The sequence below is a fragment of the Cherax quadricarinatus genome, chromosome 85 (assembly GCF_038502225.1).
Source record: "Cherax quadricarinatus isolate ZL_2023a chromosome 85, ASM3850222v1, whole genome shotgun sequence".
NCBI classification, from domain to species: Eukaryota; Metazoa; Arthropoda; class Malacostraca; order Decapoda; family Parastacidae; genus Cherax; species Cherax quadricarinatus.
Genome location: NC_091376.1, coordinates 15,697,884 through 15,721,305, shown reverse-complemented (window position 1 = coordinate 15,721,305; position 23,422 = coordinate 15,697,884).

Here is a 23,422-nt window from a genome sequence, read left to right as displayed (position 1 = left end):
GTATGTGTAGTGTGACCTAAGTGTAAGTAGAAGTAGCAAGATACACCTGGTTTCCCGCGTGTCTACGAGACAGAAAAAAAGATGTCAGCAACCCTTCAATCATGTAAAAAAAATACAACTTTTCATTTCACACTCACTTGGCAGGACGGTAGTACCTCCCTGGGTGGTTCCTGTCTACCAACCTACTACCACAGGACGGTAGTGCCTCCCTGGGTGGTTCCTGTCTACCAACCTACTACCACAGGACGGTAGTACCTCCCTGGGTGGTTCCTGTCTACCAACCTACTACCACAGGACGGTAGTACCTCCCTGGGTGGTTCCTGTCTACCAACCTACTACCACAGGACGGTAGTACCTCCCTGGGTGGTTGCTGTCTACCAACCTACTACCACAGGACGGTAGTACCTCCCTGGGTGGTTGTTGTCTACCAACCTTCTACCACAGGACGGTAGTACCTCCCTGGGTGGTTGCTGTCTACCAACCTACTACCACAGGACGGTAGTACCTCCCTGGGTGGTTGCTGTCTACCAACCTACTACCACAGGACGGTAGTACCTCCCTGGGTGGTTGCTGTCTACCAACCTACTACCACAGGACGGTAGTACCTCCCTGGGTGGTTGTTGTCTACCAACCTTCTACCACAGGACGGTAGTACCTCCCTGGGTGGTTGCTGTCTACCAACCTACTACCACAGGACGGTAGTACCTCCCTGGGTGGTTGTTGTCTACCAACCTTCTACCACAGGACGGTAGTACCTCCCTGGGTGGTTGCTGTCTAACAACCTACTACCACAGGACGGTAGTACCTCCCTGGGTGGTTGTTGTCTACCAACCTACTACCACAGGACGGTAGTACCTCCCTGGGTGGTTGTTGTCTACCAACCTACTACCACAGGATGGTAGTACCTCCCTGTGTGGTTGCTGTCTACCAACCTACTACCACAGGATGGTAGTACCTCCCTGGGTGGTTGCTGTCTACCAACCTACTACCACAGGATGGTAGTACCTCCCTGGGTGGTTGCTGTCTACCAACCTACTACCACAGGATGGTAGTACCTCCCTGGGTGGTTGCTGTCTACCAACCTACTACCACAGGACGGTAGTACCTCCCTGGGTGGTTGCTGTCTACCAACCTTCTACCACAGGATGGTAGTACCTCCCTGGGTGGTTGCTGTCTACCAACCTACTACCACAGGAAGGTAGTACCTCCCTGGGTGGTTGCTGTCTACCAACCTTCTACCACAGGACGGTAGTACCTCCCAGGGTGGTTGCTGTCTACCAACCTTCTACCACAGGACGGTAGTACCTCCCTGGGTGGTTGCTGTCTACCAACCTTCTACCACAGGACGGTAGTACCTCCCTGGGTGGTTGCTGTCTACCAACCTTCTACCACAGGATGGTAATACCTCCCTGGGTGGTTGCTGTCTACCAACCTACTACCACAGGATGGTAGTACCTCCCTGGGTGGTTGCTGTCTACCAACCTACTACCACAGGACGGTAGTACCTCCCTGGGTGGTTGCTGTCTACCAACCTACTACCACAGGACGGTAGTACCTCCCTGGGTGGTTGCTGTCTACCAACCTACTACCACAGGACGGTAGTACCTCCCTGGGTGGTTGCTGTCTACCAACCTACTACCACAGGACGGTAGTACCTCCCTGGGTGGTTGCTGTCTACCAACCTTCTACCACAGGATGGTAGTACCTCCCTGGGTGGTTGCTGTCTACCAACCTACTACCACAGGATGGTAGTACCTCCCTGGGTGGTTGCTGTCTACCAACCTACTACCACAGGACGGTAGTACCTCCCTGGGTGGTTGCTGTCTACCAACCTTCTACCACAGGATGGTAGTACCTCCCTGGGTGGTTGCTGTCTACCAACCTACTACCACAGGATGGTAGTACCTCCCTGGGTGGTTGCTGTCTACCAACCTACTACCACAGGACGGTAGTACCTCCCTGGGTGGTTGCTGTCTACCAACCTACTACCACAGGACGGTAGTACCTCCCTGGGTGGTTGCTGTCTACCAACCTACTACCACAGGACGGTAGTACCTCCCTGGGTGGTTGCTGTCTACCAACCTACTACCACAGGACGGTAGTACCTCCCTGGGTGGTTGCTGTCTACCAACCTTCTACCACAGGATGGTAGTACCTCCCTGGGTGGTTGCTGTCTACCAACCTACTACCACAGGATGGTAGTACCTCCCTGGGTGGTTGCTGTCTACCAACCTACTACCACAGGACGGTAGTACCTCCCTGGGTGGTTGCTGTCTACCAACCTACTACCACAGGACGGTAGTACCTCCCTGGGTGGTTGCTGTCTACCAACCTACTACCACAGGACGGTAGTACCTCCCTGGGTGGTTGCTGTCTACCAACGTACTACCACAGGACGGTAGTACCCCCCTGGGTGGATGCTGTCTGCCAACCTACTACCACAGGACGGTAGTACCCCCCTGGGTGGTTGCTGTCTACCAACCTACTACCACAGGATGGTAGTACCTCCCTGGGTGGTTGCTGTCTACCAAGCTACTACCACAGGACGGTAGTACCTCCCTGGGTGGTTGCTGTCTACCAACCTACTACCACAGGATGGTAGTACCTCCCTGAATGGTTGCTGTCTACCAACCTACTACCACAGGACGGTAGTACCTCCCTGGGTGGTTGCTGTCTACCAACCTACTACCACAGGACGGTAGTACCTCCCTGGGTGGTTCCTGACTACCAACCTACTACCACAGGACGGTAGTACCTCCCTGGGTGGTTGTTGTCTACCAACCTACTACCACAGGACGGTAGTACCCCCCTGGGTGGTTGCTGTCTACCAACCTACTACCACAGGACGGTAGTACCTCCCTGGGTGGTTGCTGTCTACCAACCTACTACCACAGGACGGTAGTACCTCCCTGGGTGGTTGCTGTCTACCAACCTACTACCACAGGAGGTAGTACCTCCCTGGGTGGTTGTTGTCTACCAACCTACTACCACAGGACGGTAGTACCTCCCTGGGTGGTTGCTGTCTACCAACCTACTACCACAGGACGGTAGTACCTCCCTGGGTGGTTGCTGTCTACCAACCTACTACCACAGGACGGTAGTACCTCCCTGGGTGGTTGCTGTCTACCAACCTTCTACCACAGGACGGTAGTACCTCCCTGGGTGGTTGCTGTCTACCAACCTTCTACCACAGGACGGTAGTACCTCCCTGGGTGGTTGCTGTCTACCAACCTACTACCACAGGATGGTAGTACTTCCGTGGGTGGTTGCTGTCTACCAACCTTCTACCACAGGACGGTAGTACCTCCCTCGGTGGTTGCTGTCTACCAACCTTCTACCACAGGACGGTAGTACCTCAGTGGGTGGTTGCTGTCTACCAACCTTCTACCACAGGACGGTAGTACCTCCCTGGGTGGTTGCTGTCTACCAATCTTCTACCACAGGACGGTAGTACCTCCCTGGGTGGCTGCTGTCTACCAACCTTCTACCACAGGACGGTATTACCTCCCTGGGTGGTTGCTGTCTACCAACCTTCTACCACAGGACGGTAGTACCTCCCTGGGTGGCTGCTGTCTACCAACCTACTACCACAGGACGGTGGTACCTCCCTGGGTGGTTGCTGTCTACCAACCTTCTACCACAGGACGGTAGTACCTCCCTGGGTGGCTGCTGTCTACCAACCTTCTACCACAGGACGGTAGTACCTCCCTGGGTGGTTGCTGTCTACCAACCTTCTACCACAGGAAGGTAGTACCTCCCTGGGTGGTTGCAGTCTACCAACCTACTACCACAGGACGGTAGTACCTCCCTGGGTGGTTGCTGTCTACCAACCTTCTACCAAAGGACGGTAGTACCTCCCTGGGTGGTTGCTGTCTACAAACCTACTACCCCAGGATGGTAGTACCTCCCTGGGTGGTTGCTGTCTACCAACCTACTACCACAGGACGGTAGTACCTCCCTGGGTGGTTGCTGTCTACAAACCTTCTACCACAGGACGGTAGTACCTCCCTGGGTGGTTGCTGTCTACCAACCTTCTACCACAGGACGGTAGTACCTCCTTGGGTGGTTGCTGTCTACCAACCTTCTACCACAGGACGGTAGTACCTCCCTGGGAGGTTGCTGTCTACCAACCTACTACCAGAGGATGGTAGAAACTCCCTGGGTGGTTGCTGTCTACCAACCTTCTACCACAGGACGGTAGTACCTCACTGGGTGGTTGCTGTCTACCAACCTTCTACCACAGGACGGTAGTACCTCCCTGGGTGGTTGCTATCTACCAACCTACTACCACAGGATGGTAGTACATCCCTGGGTGGTTGCTGTCTACCAACCTACTACCACAGGATGGTAGTACCTCCCTGTTTGGTTGTTGTCTACCAACCTACTACCAGAGGACTGTAGTACCTCCCTATTTGGTTGCTGTCTACCAACCTACTACCACAGGATGGCAGTACCTCCCTGGGTGGTTGTTGTCTACCAATCTACTACCACAGGATGGTAATACCTCCCTGGGTGGTTGTTGTCTACCAACCTACTTCCACATGATGGAAGTACCTCCCTGGGTGGTTGCTGTCTACCAACATACTACCAGAGGATGGTAGTACCTCCCTGGGTGGTTGTGGTCTACCTACCTTCTACCACAGGATGGTAGTACCTCCATGGGTGGTTGTTGTCTACAAACCTACTACCACAGGATGGTAGTACCTCCCTGGGTGGTTGTTGTCTACCAACCTACTACCAGAGGACGGTAGTACCTCCCTGGGTGGTTGTGGTCTACCTACCTTCTACCACAGGATGGTAGTACCTCCATGGGTGGTTGTTGTCTACCAACCTACTACCACAGGATGGTAGTACCTCCCTGGGTGGTTGTTGTCTACCAACCTACTAACACAGGATGGTAGTACCTCCCTGGGTGGTTGTTGTCTACCAACCTACTACCACAGGATGGTAGTACCTCCCTGGGTGGTTGCCGTCTACCACCCTACTACCACAGGATGGTAGTACCTCCCTGGGTGGTTGTTGTCTCCCAACCTACTACCACAGGATGGTAGTGCCTCCCTGGGTGGTTGTTGTCTACCAGCCTACTACCAGAAGATGGTAGTACCTCCGAGGATAGTTGCTGTCTACCAACCTACTAAAACAGGATGGTCGTACCTCCCTGGGTGGTTGCTGTCTACCAACCTACTACCACAGGATGGAAGTACCTCCCTGAGTGGTTGTTCTCTACCAACCTACTACCACAGGATGGAAGTACCTCCCTGAGAGGTTGTTCTCTACCAACCTACTACCACAGGATGGTAGTACCTCACTGGGTGGTTGTTGTCTACCAACCTACTACCACAGGATGGTAGCACCACCCTGGGTGGTTGCTGTCTACCAACCTACTACCACAGGACGGTAGTACCTCCATGGGTGGTTGTTGTCTACCAACCTACTACCACAGGACGGTAGTACCTCCTTGGGTGGTTGCTGTTTACCAACCTACTACCACAGGACGGTAGTACCTCCGTGTGTGGTTGCTCTCTACCAACCTTCTAATACAGGACGGTAGTTCCTTTTTTGGTGGCTGCTGTCTACCAACCTTCTAATACAGGACGGTAGTTCCTTTTTTGGTGGCTGCTTTCTACCATCCTGCACATTAAAATGGTATAAAATACCGACAGGTTGTTATTTAAGACACATATGCAACAGTTAGGTATCTTTATTATGAAACGTTTCGCCTACACAGTAGGCTTCTTCAGTCAAGTACAGAAAAGTTGATAGAAGCAGAAGATACTTGAAGACGATGTAATCAGTCCATCACCCTTAAAGTTTTGAGGTGGTCAGTCCCTCAGTCTGGAGAAGAGCATTGTTCCATAGTATGAAACAATATGGAGATGAAGTGACAGGATGGAGCTTTTTATAGCGCCAAGAGGTGAGACGTAGGCCACTAGGAGAGGTAAGAACTCAGATGTTGAGAGGTCAGGTCCCTCTCAAGTATCTTCTGCTTCTATCAACTTTTCTGTACTTGACTGAAGAAGCATACTGTGTAGGCGAAACGTTTCATAATAAAGATACCTAACTGTTGCATATGTGTCTTACCTAACAACTTCTACCATCCTACCTACACATAACGGTAGTACCTCCGTGGGTGGTTGCTGTCTACCAACCTTCTAACACAGGACGGTAGTACCTCCCTTGGTGGTTGTCCACCAATCTACTACCACAGGACGGTTCTACCTCCCTTGGTGGTTGTCCACCAATCTACTACCAAAGGACGGTAGTACCTCTCAGGGTAGTTGCTGTCTACCAACCTACTACCTCAGGACGGTAGTACCTCCCTGGGTGGTTGCTGTCTACCAACCTACTACCACAGGACGGTAGTACCTCTCAGGGTAGTTGCTGTCTACCAACCTACTACCTCAGGACGCTAGTACCTCCCTTGGTAGTTGCTGTCTACCAACCTGCTACCACAGGACGGTAGTACCTCCCTGGGTGGTTGCTGTCTACCAACCTTGTACCACAGGACGGTTGTACCTCCCTGGGTGGTTGCTGTCTACCAACCTACTACCACAGAACGGTAGTACCTCCCTGGGTGGTTGCTGTCTACCAACCTACTATCACAGGACGGTAGTACTTCCCTGGGTGGTTGCTGTCTACCAACCTTCTACCACAGGACGGTAGTACCTCCCTGGGAGGTTGCTGTCTTCCAACCTACTACCACAGGACGGTAGTACCTCCCTGGGTGGTTGCTGTCTACGAACCTGCTACCAGAGGACGGTAGTACCTCCCTGGGTGGTTGCTGTCTACCAACCTACTACCACAGGACGGTAGTACCTCCCTGGGTGGTTGCTGTCTACCATCCTACTACCACAGGATGGTAGTACCTCCCTGGGTGGTTGCTGTCTACCAACCTTTTACCACAGGACGGTAGTACCTCCCTGGGTGGTTGCTGTCTAACAACCTACTATCACAGGACGGTAGTACCTCCCTGGGTGGTTGCTGTCTACCAACCTACTACCACAGTACGGTAGTACCTCCCTGGGTGGTTGCTGTCTACCAACCTACTACCACAGGACGGTAGTACCTCCCTGGGTGGTTGCTGTCTACCAACCTACTACCACAGGACGGTAGTACCTCCCTGGGTGGTTGCTGTCTACCAACATTTTACCACAGGACGGTAGTACCTCCTTGGGTGGTTGCTCTCTACCAACCTTTTACGACAGGACGGTAGTACCTCCCTGGGTGGTTGCTGTCTTCCAACCTTTTACCACAGGACGGTAGTACCTCCCTGGGTGGTTGCTGTCTACCAACCTACTACCACAGGATGGTAGTACCTCCCTGGGTGGTTGCTGTCTACCAACCTACTACCACAGGACGGTAGTACCTCCCTGGGTGGTTGCTGTCTACCAACCTACTACCACAGGACGGTAGTACCTCCCTGGGTGGTTGCTGTCTACCAACCTACTACCACAGGATGGTAGTACCTCCCTGGGTGGTTGCTGTCTACCAACCTACTAAAACAGGATGATAGTACCTCCCTGGGTGGTTGTTGTCTACCAACCTACTACCACAGGATGGTAGTACCTCCCTGGGTGGTTGTTGTCTACCAACCTACTAACACAGGATGGTAGTACCTCCCTGGGTGGTTGTTGTCTACCAACCTACTACCACAGGATGGTAGTACCTCCCTGGGTGGTTGCCGTCTACCAACCTACTACCACAGGATGGTAGTACCTCCCTGGGTGGTTGTTGTCTCCCAACCTACTACCACAGGATGGTAGTGCCTCCATGGGTGGTTGTTGTCTACCAGCCTACTACCAGAAGATGGTAGTACCTCCGAGGGTAGTTGCTGTCTACCAACCTACTAAAACAGGATGGTCGTACCTCCCTGGGTGGTTGCTGTCTACCAACCTACTACCACAGGATGGAAGTACCTCCCTGAGTGGTTGTTCTCTACCAACCTACTACCACAGGATGGAAGTACCTCCCTGAGAGGTTGTTCTCTACCAACCTACTACCACAGGATGGTAGTACCTCACTGGGTGGTTGTTGTCTACCAACCTACTACCACAGGATGGTAGCACCACCCTGGGTGGTTGCTGTCTACCAACCTACTACCACAGGACGGTAGTACCTCCATGAGTGGTTGTTGTCTACCAACCTACTACCACAGGACGGTAGTACCTCCTTGGGTGGTTGCTGTTTACCAACCTACTACCACAGGACGGTAGTACCTCCGTGTGTGGTTGCTCTTTACCAACCTTCTAATACAGGACGGTAGTTCCTTTTTTGGTGGCTGCTCTCTACCAACCTTCTAATACAGGACGGTAGTTCCTTTTTTGGTGGCTGCTTTCTACCATCCTACCTACACATAACGGTAGTACCTCCGTGGGTGGTTGCTGTCTACTAACCTTCTAACACAGGACGGTAGTACCTCCCTTGGTGGTTGTCCACCAATCTACTACCACAGGACGGTTCTACCTCCCTTGGTGGTTGTCCACCAATCTACTACCAAAGGACGGTAGTACCTCCCAGGGTAGTTGCTGTCTACCAACCTACTACCTCAGGACGGTAGTACCTCCCTGGGTGGTTCCTGTCTACCAACCTACTACCACAGGACGGCTGTACCTCCCTTGGTAGTTGCTGTCTACCAACCTGCTACCGCAGGACGGTAGTACCTCCCTGGGTGGTTGCTGTCTACCAACCTTGTACCACAGGACGGTTGTACCTCCCTGGGTGGTTGCTGTCTACCAACCTACTACGACAGAACGGTAGTACCTCCCTGGGTGGTTGCTGTCTACCAACCTACTATCACAGGACGGTAGTACCTCCCTGGGTGGTTGCTGTCTACCAACCTTCTACCACAGGACGGTAGTACCTCCCTGGGAGGTTGCTGTCTACCAACGTTTTATCACAGGACGATAGTACCTCCCTGGGTGATTGCTGTCTACCAACCTGCTACCAGAGGACGGTAGTACCTCCCTGGGTGGTTGCTGTCTACCAACCTACTACCACAGGACGGTAGTACCTCCCGGAGTGGTTGCTGTCTACCATCCTACTACCACAGGACGGTAGTACCTCCCTGGGTGGTTGCTGTGTACCAACCTTTTACGACAGGACGGTTGTACCTCCCTGGGTGGTTGCTGTCTACCAACCTTTTACCACAGGACGGTAGTACCTCCCTGGATGGTTGCTGTCTACCAACCTTTTACCACAGGACGGTAGTACCTCCCTGGGTGGTTGCTGTCTACCAACCTACTATCACAGGACGGTAGTACCTCCCTGGGTGGTTGCTGTCTACCAACCTACTACCACAGGACGGTAGTACCTCCCTGGGTGGTTGCTGTCTACCAACCTACTACCACAGGACGGTAGTACCTCCCTGGGTGGTTGCTGTCTACCAACCTACTACCACAGGACGGTAGTACCTCCCTGGGTGGTTGCTGTCTACCAACCTTTTACCACAGGACGGTAGTACCTCCTTGGGTGGTTGCTCTCTACCAACCTTTTACGACAGGACGGTAGTACCTCCCTGGGTGGTTGCTGTCTACCAACCTGCTACCACAGGACGGTAGTACCTCCCTGGGTGGTTGCTGTCTACCAACCTTTTACCACAGGACGGTAGTACCTCTTTGGGTGGTTGCTGTCTACCAACCTACTACCACAGGACGGTAGTACCTCCCTGGGTGGTTGCTGTCTACCAACCTACTACCACAGGACGGTAGTACCTCCCTGGGTGGTTGCTGTCTACCAACCTACTACCACAGGATGGTAATACCTCCCTGGGTGGTTGCTGTCTACCAACCTACTACAACAGGACGGTAGTACCTCCCTGGGTGGTTGCTGTCTACCAACCTACTACCACAGGATGGAAGTACCTCCCTGGGTGGTTGCTGTCTACCAACCTACTACCACAGGATGGTAGTACCTCCCTGGGTGGTTGCTGTCTACCAACCTACTACCAGAGGACGGTAGTACCTCCCTGGGTGGTTGCTGTCTACCAACCTACTACCACAGGATGGTAGTACCTCCCTGGGTGGTTGCTGTCTACCAACCTACTACCACAGGATGGTAGTACCTCCCTGAGTGGTTGGTGTCTACCAACCTACTACCACAGGATGGTAGTACCTCCCTGGGTGGTTGCTGTCTAACAACCTTCTACCACAGGACGGTAGTACCTCCCTGGGAAGTTGCTGTCTTCCAACCTACTACCACAGGACGGTAGTACCTCCCTGGGTGGTTGCTGTCTACCAACCTACTACCACAGGACGGTAGTACCTCCCTGGGTGGTTGCTGTCTACCAACCTTTTACCACAGGACGGTAGTACCTCCTTGGGTGGTTGCTCTCTACCAACCATTTACGACAGGACGGTAGTACCTCCCTGGGTGGTTGCTGTCTACCAACCTTTTACCACAGGACGGTAGTACCTCCCTGGGTGGTTGCTGTCTACCAACCTTTTACCACTGGACGGTAGTACCTCCCTGGGTGGTTGCTGTCTACCAACCTTTTACCACAAGACGGTAGTACCTCCCTGGGTGGTTGCTGTCTACCAACCTACTACCACAGGACGGTAGTACCTCCCTGGGGGGTTGCTGTCTACCAACCTACTACCACGGGACGGTATTACCTCCCTGGGTGGTTGCTGTCCACCAACCTACTACCACAGGACGGTAGTACCTCCTTGGGTGGTTGCTGTCTACCAACCTACTACCACAGGATGGTAGTATCTCCCTGGGTGGTTGCTGTCTACCAACCTACTACCACAGGACGGTAGTACCTCCCTGGGTGGTTTCTGTCTACCAACCTACTACCACAGGACGGTAGTACCTCCCTGGGTGGTTGCTGTCTACCAACCTACTACCACAGGACGGTAGTACCTCCCTGGGTGGTTGCTGTCTACCAACCTACTACCACAGGACGGTAGTACCTCCCTGGGTGGTTGCTCTCTACCAACCTACTACCACAGGACGGTAGTACCTCCCTGGGTGGTTGTTGTCTACCAACCTACTACCACAGGATGGTAGTACCTCCCTGGGTGGTTGCTGTCTACCAACCTACTACCACAGGACGGTAGTACCTCCCTGGGTGGTTGCTGTCTACCAACCTACTACCACAGGACGGTAGTACCTCCCTGGGTGGTTGCTGTCTACCAACCTACTACCACAGGACGGTAGTACCTCCCTGGGTGGTTGTTGTCTACCAACCTACTACCACAGTATGGTAGTTCCTCCCTGGGTGGTTGCTGTCTACCAACCTACTACCACAGGACGGTAATACCTCCCTGGGTGGTTGCTGTCTACTAACCTACTACCACAGGACGGTAGTACCTCCCTGGGTGGTTGCTGTCTACCAACCTACTACCACAGGACGGTAGTACCTCCCTGGGTGGTTGTTGTCTACCAACCTACTACCACAGGATGGTAGTACCACCCTGGGTGGTTGCTGTCTACCAACCTACTACCACAGGACGGTAGTACCTCCCTGGGTGGTTGCTGTCTACCAACCTACTGCCTAAAGGATAATAGTCAGTGATAAATTACGAGAATCTGAGGGAGGTGTGTTATATACGTAAAATAGGATTGTTGAAAAAATAAAAGAATCTGAAATGAAATGGAATTATTGTCTTCTGCAGAATGTGAGAATTGTTACGAGACTGTATACCAGGTAAAATAATTACTTACAGGAATTAGTAATAATGAAAAAGAATAACAAGATTCGGGTGGAACATTAGTTTCGAAAAAGTTTGCTGAACTTTATTAGTTAGTTTTGATTCTTTTGCAAACTTAATTATATAAAGGCATTTAAGGACATATAATTGCAAAATGGAACCGCTTGTGTCGATAATTTAAAGCTGTAGTAAGAATCACCATCAATATTATAGTTGTCTGGCCATAATCTTTTACGAGACTTGTATAAATTTACGGCAATTATTCGAAGTGAATTTAGTTTTGGGTGGATACCATTTCATAATAAGAAAATACTTATGGCTTAGCTAAATTAACCGAAGTTGTTCTTGTAATCTGTCGCCTCCTCTCCGGCCAGCTCCTCTGTCTTCTGCTCTCCGGCCAACTCCTCTGTCTTCTCCTTCCCGGCCAACTCCCCTGTCGTCTCTTCTCCGGCCAATTCCTCTGTCGTCTCCTCTCCGGGAAACTCCTCTGTCGTCTCCTCCCTGGCCAACTCGTCTGTCGTCTCTTCTCTGGCCAACTCCTCTGTCGTCTGCTCTCCGGCCAGCTCTGTCGTCTCCTCTCCGGGCAACTCCTCTGTCATCTCCTCTCCGACAAACTCCTCTGTCATCTGCTCTCTGGCCAACTCCTTTGTAGTCTGATCTCCGGCCAACTCCTCTCAGTTTTCACCGAGGAAAATACTAGCGATAGTCCTGAAATAATAGATTATGTAGAACAGGACGATAATAAACTATGCACGATTGCTGTAACTAGTGACATGGTTCTCAGACAAATAGAGAAACTAAAACCTAACAAATCCCCAGGTCCTGATGAACTGTTTGCAAGGGTGTTAAAGGAATGTAAAGAGGAACTTAGCATACCTTTTGCTAATCTTTTTAACATTTCACTACAAACTGGCATAGTGCCTCATAAGTGGAAAATGGCAAATGTAATACCTGTTTACAAGGCAGGTGACAGGTCCTAAGCTTCGAACTATAGACCAGTAAGCCTTACCTCCATTGTGGGAAAATTTATGGAATCAATAATTGACGAAGCAATTCGTAGCCATCTTGATAGGAACAGATTCATTAATGAATCTTAACTCAGTTTTACAAAGGGGCGTTACAATCTTACGAATTTACTAACATTTTTCACTAAGGTGTTTGAGGAGGTAGATCATGGTAATGAATATGATGTTGTGTATATGGACTTCAGTTAGGCTTTCGATAGAGTTCCACATCAGAGGGTATTGGGGAAACTTAAGGCACGTGGAATACGAGGAGAAATTTTTTCCTGGGTAGACGCATGGCTGACAAATAGGCAGCAGAGAGTTTGTGTAAATTGGGAGAAATCAGAATGGGGGCACGTCACAAGCGGTGTTCCTCGGGGTTCAGTGTTGGGCCCGTTGTTGCTCACAATTTACATAAACGACATAGATGAGGGAATAAATAGCGACATAAGCAAATTTGCTGATGACACCAAAATAGGTCGTCCAATTCATTCTATGGAGGACACTAGAGTACACCAGGATGATTTAAATAGACTGATGCAATGGTCGGAGTTGCAGATGGAGTTCAATATTGACAAATGCAAAGTTCTAAATGTTGGACAGGAAAATAACCATGCGACATATAAACTAAATAATGTAGATCTTAATACTACTGATTGCGAGAAGGATTTATGAGTTCTGGTTAACAGGAATCTAAAACCAAGACAATAGTGCATTAGTGTTCGCAATAAAGCTAACAGAATTCTTGGCTTCATATCTAGAAGTATAAATAATGGAAGTCCTCAGGTTGTTCTTCAACTCTATATATCCTTGGTTAGGCCTCATTTAGATTATACTGCTCAGTTCTGGTCACCGTATTACAGAATGGATATAAATGCTCTGGAAAACGTACAGAGGAGGATGACAAAGATGATCCCATGTATCAGAAATATTCCCTATGAGGATAGACTGAGGGCCCTGAATCTGCACTCTCTCGAAAGGCGTAGAATTAGGGGGGATAAGATCGAGGTGTATAAATGGAAAACAGGAATAAATAAAGAGGATGTAAATAGCGTGCTGAAAATTTCCAGCCAAGACAGGACTCGCAGCAATGGTTTCAAGTTGGAAAGATTCAGATTCAGGAAGGATATAGGAAAGCACTGGTTTGGTAATAGAGTTGTGGATGAGTGAAAGAAACTCTCGAGTACAGTTACTGAGGCTAAAACGTTGTGTAGTTTTAAAAATATGTTAGATAAATACATGAGTGGGTGTGGGTTGGTGTGAGTTTGACTATACTAGCTTGTGCTGCTGGGTCTGGTGCTGTGCTCCTTTCTTGAGTGGAGGTGACAAGACTGGGTGGGTCATTGGGCTTATCTGGCGGGAGGGGGACATGGACCTGCTCCGCATGGGTCAGTAGACCTGTTGCAGTGATCCTTCTTTCTTATGGTCTTATGTCTCTTCTCCGGCCAACTCCTCTGTCGTCTCTTCTCTGGCCAACTCCTCTGTCGTCTCTTCTCCGGCCAACTCCTCTGTCGTCTCTTCTCCGGCCAACTCCTCTGTCGTCTCTTCTCCGGCCAACACCTCTGTTGTCTCTTCACCGGTCAAGTCCTCTGTGGTCTGCTCTCCTTCCAACTCCTCTGTCGTCTCTTCTTCGGCCAACTCCTATGTCGTCTGCTCTCCTTCCAACTCCTCTGTCGTCTCTTCTCCGGCCAACTCCTCTGTCGTCTCTTCTCCGGCCAACACCTCTGTTGTCTCTTCACCGGTCAAGTCCTCTGTGGTCTGCTCTCCTTCCAACTCCTCTGTCGTCTCTTCTCCGGCCAACTCCTCTGTCGTCTCTTCTCCGGCCAACTCCTCTGAAATCCACCACATCTGCCTAGCAATTATCGCATGGCTTTCGGACAGATGAAAGCACAAATACATGAGCTCAGGAAGAATCCAGAGTTACTGACTGTCTATGATAATATCATACAAGAACAGTTGGACAATAAATTCATTGAGGAAATAGTCGAAGATAAATTGAAGACAAACGCTCATTATCTCCCGCACCATGGAGTCAGAAAAGATTCTGAAACCACTCCACTACGTGTTGTATATAATTGCAGTGCACGTGCAAATAAAGATGTAGCAAGTCTTAATGACTGTCTGATGACCGGACCCTCACTAACTGAGAAGCTTGGAGACGTGCTTATGAAATTTCGCACAAACCCATATGCCTACACGGCTGATATTTCCAAAGCTTTCTTAAGAGTAGGACTACAAGAAATAGATAGAGATTATACTCGATTCTTGTGGCCTGAAAATCCACATGATCCTCAAAGTCCTGTGAAAACTTATCGTTTCAAATCAGTATTATTTGGTGCAACATCCTCTCCATTCTTACTAGAAGCTACTCTAAATACACATTTGAAGAAATCTGAAAGTCCCTTCAAAGAAGTCTTAAAGAAAAGTTTCTATGTGGACAATCTTGAAGGTGCTGTGAATAAAGAGGAGGATTTGAAATCCTTATACAGAGAAGCTAACAAGGAGATGAAAGAAGCAAATATGCCTCTAAGGATGTGGAATACAAATTCAAAGCAATTAAGGGAACTTATCAAAGAAGATTTCCCTGAAACTGAAATTCCTGATTGCAACAATATGCTGGGACTTAATTGGAATACACAGGAAGATACTTTGAGTCTCAAAAAGATGAACAATAAATCATGCAGTACACTCACTAAACGTAGTTTACTGTCAGAGGTATCACAATGTTTTGATCCTCTAGGACTCGTCTCACCAATTACCATAAAGGGTAAAATGCTTATGCAAGATGCATGGAAACTCAAAATTGGATGGGATGAGAACTTGCCTCTAGAAATGAGTCAAGCATGGGAAGAAATATCCAGGGAGTTTAAGCAAAGTCATCAAATTAAATTTCCCAGACAAATAGGTCAAGGGGGAAACAATTACACATTACATGTGTTCTGTGATGCGTCAACCAGAGGTTATGGCGCTGTAGCTTACATGAGTAATGCTGAAGGAAGTACACTAATTACTTCAAAGGCCAGGGCAGCACCCTTGAAGGTCAGAACAGTACCACAATTGGAACTGACAGCACTCTATGTAGGTACAAAATTAGCTGTCTATCTCAACAAAGTACTTGATCATCTCACTATTGAGAAAACCGTGATCTGGAGTGATAATGAGGCAGTTCTCCAGTGGTTAAGAAATAATAAGAGTAAGTTGGTCTATGTACAGAACAGAGTAGCAGAAATAAAAGAGATGCAGAGAGATTATCTCTTTCTCCACGTCTCTACCCAAGAGAATCCAGCTGACATGTTGTCACGTGGTGTCCCACTCAAGAAATTTGTGGATAATAAATTATGGCTCCACGGACCGAACTGGCTCTCTGATGAAAATAACTGGCCTCAGCAAAAAGCTCACATTATGCCAGAAGAAACAGTCTGCTTGAACACAGCAGAAATAAGTTGTGTAAATACTGCAGACACAACAGAAATAGTCATTGATGGATTTAAATACTCATCTTTGGGTAAACTATTAAGAGTTACAGCTCTTGTCTTTAAATTCATTAAAGGAATGAAACCTGATTATGAATGTCTTGAACCCATTAAATACTGGGTGAAACTAATACAGAAAGATGTTTTCTCTACAGAATATAAATTTCTAGAAACACAAGATAAATCCCCAAAGAAACCTGTTATGATTAATTCTTTAGGACTTTATCTCGACTCAGAAAAGATTATAAGATGTCGAGGAAGAATTCATAATTCTTCACTACCTAAAGAAGCCATACATCCAATATTGATCCCCAAGAATCATTGGCTAACAAAACTGATTGTGCAAAACGCCCACAGTAACGTGTTACATGGTGGGGTAGCTGACACACTTTGTCATATACGACAATCCTACTGGATACCTCAAGGTCGACAAAGTGTGAAAAAACAAATAAAGGACTGTATTACTTGTCGTCACTACGATATGCGAGTATGTCAGTATCCAGGTCCACCTCCATATCCCTCTGAAAGAGTTTGTCATATCACTCCATTTGAGGTGACAGGTATAGATTACACTGGACCAATAATTTTAACCAAAACAGTTGACAAAGTTCCCATCAAGGTGTACATCTGTTTGTTCACTTGTGCTACAACTAGAGCAGTACATCTAGAAGTAGCCACTGACATGTCTGCTGAAACCTTTATCAAATTATTCAGAAGGTTTGCAGCCAGAAGGGCATGTCCCAGACTGATGATTTCAGATAATGCAACGAACTTTGTTGCTGGTGCTGCTTATATAAGCAAGATCTTTGATCAACCAGAAGTACAACAGATGCTGAATCAACGCAGATGTCGTTGGAGATACATTCCTCCTAAATCTCCATGGCACGGCGGATTTTATGAAAGAATGATCGGTATTGTAAAACGTTGTTTAAGGAAGACTCTTCATCGTCAGAGAATAGACTTAGAAGAATTCCGTACAGTTGTGACTGAAATAGAAAATAGAGTCAACAACAGACCTCTAACTTATGTTACCGATGATCTGGACAATTTAGAAGTGTTAAGTCCATCTCATTTACTCCATGGCAGAAGGCTCGAACCTGTTCCTCCCATGAATGATAAAGAAATCATAGAGGATCCTACTTATTTCGAACCTGAGCAACTCAGACGTAAATTCAAACACCTTAATAAAGTGATTGAACGTTGGGAGAAAATTTGGCGAGAAGACTATCTCACCTCATTGAGAGAACACTTCTATGGAGCTGGTGTTCCTGAAAATCATAAGTCCTTAAGACCTGGTGACATAGTGATTATCGACAATGATGGTCCGAGGTCTCAATGGCCACTTGGAAAAATTGACCATATATCCTGATGCAAATGGAATCATCAGGACAGTTGATGTTTTGAGCAAAGGTGTAGTGAATAAGCGGACAATAAATAAACTAGTGCCGTAAGAATTACACAGTGTTGAAAACAAAATTAGTGATTCTCCAGAAACCACACAGACTAAAGCTGTTCAGAAAAGACAAGCAGCAGTGGTGGCGAGTGAGAAAATTAAATTAATGTTAAGTGATGAATAGTTCACCTGCAGCGAACCTCCGCCGCCCCCCAGTGTGGAGAAATTTCATCCAGGAGGGGGGTATCAGCCCCCTTCAGCCCCCTTCAGCCCTTTCAGCCCTGAGGGGCCACTCAGAAGGGGCGAGCGTCTTGTTTACTGCTAGAGTGAGTAATTGATCACAGATGCTATGCCACGTAGTCAAATGACCTCTGCTCCTTGCAGCGGTGTTGCAACGTGTATTTTTATAAGAGACAGTACATCTCTTACTTAGCAGGACAATTAAGGAAAATCCTGCTCCCACTTTATTACCATAGTAAAAATATTGTTGTCTATGCTTAAGACAGCAAGAAACAAACATTCTGCTTTGCTTCATTGAGGAGGTGACAAGGATGCAAGGTACTAGGTCAGCGTTTTTTTTTTTGTGCTGGGGGCAGTGACGGCATGGAGCGCTGTAGCGTCTGGCAGACTATCTTTGACTCTACTAAGAGTGACACTGACGCCAGGATAACCAACAAAGAACACTGATCTGTGCGTTAGTGTGGACAAAGTGTCTCACAAAACACGATAAACATAGGAGAAGTGTGATTAGCTTCTCTTGTGATACATTGTGAACAATAAAGACAAATCTTGTGGAACATAGTGTACCAGTGTGCGTTTCCTAGACAATGGAAGACGTGGACATCCAAGGACACTTCAGCTTCTATCAAGTCACCGATATCTGTCGAAGGTGTTGAGAACACCATAGCTCACGTTACAAAGAGCAAGGTATGTTACGAATTTCTTGTAGATCGGGGGATTGCGCAATTCTTGAGTCACAAGGAGTTTGTAATCAACCTATAATCGGCAGTAAGGTGTGGACTTTTGAGTCCAAACAAGTAAGTATTTCGTCAGCCATCATCGAATGAAATATGCTGACATAACACCCCCTAGGGGTAATTTATACTTACAAATTGTATCTCTTGACAGCCCACTGTTGTGATGGTTTCGACAGCTTCTAAACCTCGTCTGCAGGGGCGGCTGTGTAGACGATTTGCTGTCATTTATCAGCTTAGTGTTCATTATATATAGTTATAATAAACACAGCAGGTAAGGCCAAAATTCTCAACATTCACCATCATTCACTCCATCACTGTCTTGTCAGAAGGGTGCTTTACACTACAGTTTTTAAACTGCAACATTAACACCCCTCCTTCAGAGAACAGGCACTGTACTTCCCATCTCCAGGACTCAAGTCCGGCCTGCCGGTTTCCCTGAATCCCTTCATAAATGTTACTTTGCTTACTCTCCAACAGCACGTCAAGTATTAAAAACCATTTGTCTCCATTCACTCCTATCAAACACGCTCACGCATGCCCTCGCACACAAAACCTCCTTTATCCCCTCCCTACAACCTTTCCTAGGCCGACCCCTACCCCGCCTTCCCTCCACTGAAGATTTATACAATCTCGAAGTCATTCTGTTTCGCTCCATTCTCTCTACATGTCCGAACCACCTCAACAACCCTTCCTCAGCCCTCTGGACAACAGTTTTGGCAATCCCGCACCTCCTCCTAACTTCCAAACTACGAATTCTCTGCATTATATTCACACCACACATTGCCCTCAGACATGACATCTCCACTGCCTCCAGCCTTCTCCTCGCTGTAACATTCATCACCCATGCTTCACACCCATATAAGAGCGTTGGTAAAACTATATTCTCATACATTCCCCTCTTTGCCTCCAAGGACAAAGTTCTTTGTCTCCACAGACTCCTAAGTGCACTGCTCACCCTTTTCCTCTCATCAATTCTATGATTCACCTCATCTTTCATAGATCCATCCGCTGACACGTCCACTCCCAAATATCTGAATACATTCACCTCCTTCATACCCTCTCCCTCCGATCTAATATCCAATCTTTCATTATCTAATCTTTTTGTTATCCTCATAACCTTACTCTTTCCTGCACTCACTTATAATTTTCTTCTTTTACATACCCTACCAAATTCTTCCACCAACCTCTGCAACTTCTCTTCAGAATCTCACAAGAGCACAGTGTCATCAGCAAAGAGCAGCTGTGACAACTCCCACATTATGTGTGATTCTTTATCTTTTAACTCCAAGCCTCTTGCCAAGACCCTCGCATTTACTTCTCTTACAATCCCATCTATAAATATATTAAACAACCACGGAGACATCACACATCCTTGTCTAAGGCCTACTTTTACTGGGAAATAATCTCCCTCTTTCCTACATACTCTAACTTGAGCCTCACTATTCTCGTAAAAACTCTTCACTGCTTTCAGTAACCTACCTCCTATACCATACACCTGCAACATCTGCCACATTGCCCCCCTATCCACTCTGTCATAAGCCTTTTCCAAATCCATAAATGCCACCAAAACCTCTTTAGCCTTATCTAAATACTGTTTACTTATATGTTTCACTGTAAACACCTGGTCCACACACCCCCTACCTTTCCTAAAGCCTCTTTGTTCATCTGCTATCCTATTCTCAGTCTTACTCTTAATTCTTTCAGTAATAACTCTTCAATACAATTTACCAAGTATACTCAACAGACTTATCCCCTTATAATTTTTGCACTCTCTTTTGTCCCCTTTGCCTTTATACAAAGGAACTATGCAGACGATTCTTTTACTCAGGAGCAATACCTGAGAGATGTAAAATTTGAATCTGGACAATACTGGGTACGACTTCCGAGGAGACTGAACCATCCAGAATTGCCCACTAATTACAGAATGGCATATAGACAATTAAAGGCTCAGCTCTGCGAACTGAGTATGTCACCAGAATTGTTAACTGCCTATAATGATATAATTGCTGAGCAATTAATTAATAAATTTATAGAAGAGGTACCTCCTGAACAAACCAAAATTTATGGTCACTATTTGCCACATCACGGAGTGAAGAAGGATTCTAAGACAACTCCTCTGAGAATTGTGTTTAATTGTAGTGCCAGAAGTAACAAAACTGTACCTAGTGTAAATGACTGTTTGATGACAGGTCCGTCGTTGATGGAAAAATTAGGAGATATCTTATTAAATTTCAGGATGAAGAATTATGCCTTTACGGCTGACATAAGCAAAGCTTTCCTAAGAGTGGGTTTACAAGAGGCTGGCCGGGATTGTACCCACTTCTTATGGCCTGAGAATCCTATTGACCCACTTAGCCCTCTGAAAACCTTTTGCTTTAGGAGCGTATTATTTGGTGCTACATCCAGTCCGTTCCTACTTCAAGCGACGATAAATGCACACCTTAAACGTATGGGAAGTCCATTGAGTAAAGTAATGAGTAAGCAATTTTATGTGGACAATTTCCTGGGTGTGACGTCAACTGAAGAGGAACTGTTAATGACTTATGGAGAGGCTAATAAAATAATGCAAAGTGCAAATGTGCCTCTGAGGGAATGGAATAGTAATTCATCCAAATTAAAGGACAAAATAAGTAAAGATTACCCTGGAGATGAAGTGCCAAAATGTAGTAATGTATTGGGATTAACTTGGGATACTGAGATTTTTTAATGTTAAAACCTAATAATTACAGTTATTATTTTTTATTATCACACTGGCCGATTCCCACCAAGGCAGGGTGGCACGAAAAAGAAAAACTTTTACCATCATTCACTCCATCACTGTCTTGCCAGAAGGGTGCTTTGCACTACAGTTTTTAAACTGCAACATTAACACCCCTCCTTCAGAGTGCAGGCACTGTACTTCCCATCTCCAGGACTCAAGTCCGGCCTGCCGATTTCCCTGAATCCCTTCATAAATGTTACTTTGCTCACACTCCAACAGCACGTCAAGTATTAAAAACCATTTGTCTCCATTCACTCCTATCAAACACGCTCACGCATGCCTGCTGGAAGTCCAAGCCCCTAGCACACGAAACCTCCTTTACCCCCTCCCTCCAACCTTTCCTAGGCCGACCCCTACCCTTCCTTCCTTCCACTACAGACTGATACACTCTTGAAGTCACTCTGTTTCGCTCCATTCTCTCTACATGTCCGAACCACCTCAACAACCCTTCCTCAGCCCTCTGGACAACAGTTTTGGTAATCCTGCACCTCCTCCTAACTTCCAAACTACGAATTCTCTGCATTATATTCACACCACACATTGCCCTTAGATATGACATCTCCACTGCCTCCACCCTTCTCCTCACTGCAACATTCATCACCCATGCTTCAAACCCATATAAGAGCGTTGGTAAAACTATACTCTCATACATTCCCCTCTTTGCCTCCAAGGACAAAGTTCTTTGTCTCCACAGACTCCTAAGTGCACCACTCACCCTTTTCCCCTCATTAATTCTATGATTCACCTCATCTTTCATAGACCCATCCGCTGACACGTCCACTCCCAAATATCTGAATACATTCACCTCCTCCATACTATCTCCCTCCAATCTGATATCCAATCTTTCATCACCTAATCTTTTTGTTATCCTCATAACCTTACTCTTTCCTGTATTCACTTTTAATTTTCTTCTTTTGCACACCCTACCAAATTCATCCACCAATCTCTGCAACTTCTCTTCAGAATCTCCCAAGAGCACAGTGTCATCAGCAAAGAGCAACTGTGACAATTCCCACTTTATGTGTGATTCTTTATCTTTTAACTCCACGCCTCTTGTCAAGACCCTAGCATTTACTTCTCTTACAATCCCATCTATAAATATATTAAACAACCACGGTGACATCACACATCCTTGTCTAAGGCCTACTTTTACTGGGAAATAATTTCCCTCTTTCCTACATACTCTAACTTGAGCCTCACTGTCCTCGTAAAAACTCTTCACTGCTTTGAGTAACATACCTCCTACACCATACACCTGCAACATCTGCCACATTGCCCCCCTATCCACCCTGTCATATGCCTTTTCCAAATCCATAAATGCCACAAAGACCTCTTTAGCCTTATCTAAATACTGTTCTCTTATATGTTTCACTGTAAACACCTGCCCAATAAATTAACTAAGAGAGTTTTGCTTGCTGAAGTTTCCAAATGTTTTGATCCACTAGGTTTAGTGTCACCCCTTACTATAAGAGGAAAATTATTAATACAGGAAGCATGGAAACTTAAATGTGCTTGGGATGAAACTCTACCTGAGGAATTCATTAACAGGTGGGATGAATTAATTGGTGATTATGGAAAAATTCCATTGTTGGAGTTCCCACGCCAGGTGGCCAATCCAAATGGGAAAAATGTACTCCACATTTTTTGTGATGCTTCAAAATTGGCATATGGAGGAGTTGCTTATCTTCAATGTAATAGTGTTATTTCTCTTGTTATGTCTAAGGCTAAAGTGTCTCCAATTAAATCACGTACCTTGCCTCAGTTAGAATTAACAGCGATTTATGTAGGTGTCAAATTAGCTAATTATATAAGAAATAAGTTGCAGGAGATAAATATTAGCGACACTGTAATTTGGTCTAATGATGAGGTATCCTTACAATGAATTCGAAATGGAAACAGTGAAATTGTGTACATGCAAAACAGAGTTGCTGAAATTAATCAGATGCAAGAGAAGTATAATAGTTTGGGTCAGCATATGTTAACATTTAATCATGTACCTGGTGAGGAGAATCCAGCTGATTTCTTGTCTCGAGGTTTATCTTAAGCTAAATTTGTAAATGCTGTATCATGGTTTCAAGGACCGAGCTGGATGGTAAATAAAGCTAATTGGCCTGTACAAAAGGTGTATATTGCTCCTGTTGAAATTACTGTGACCACCGCTCC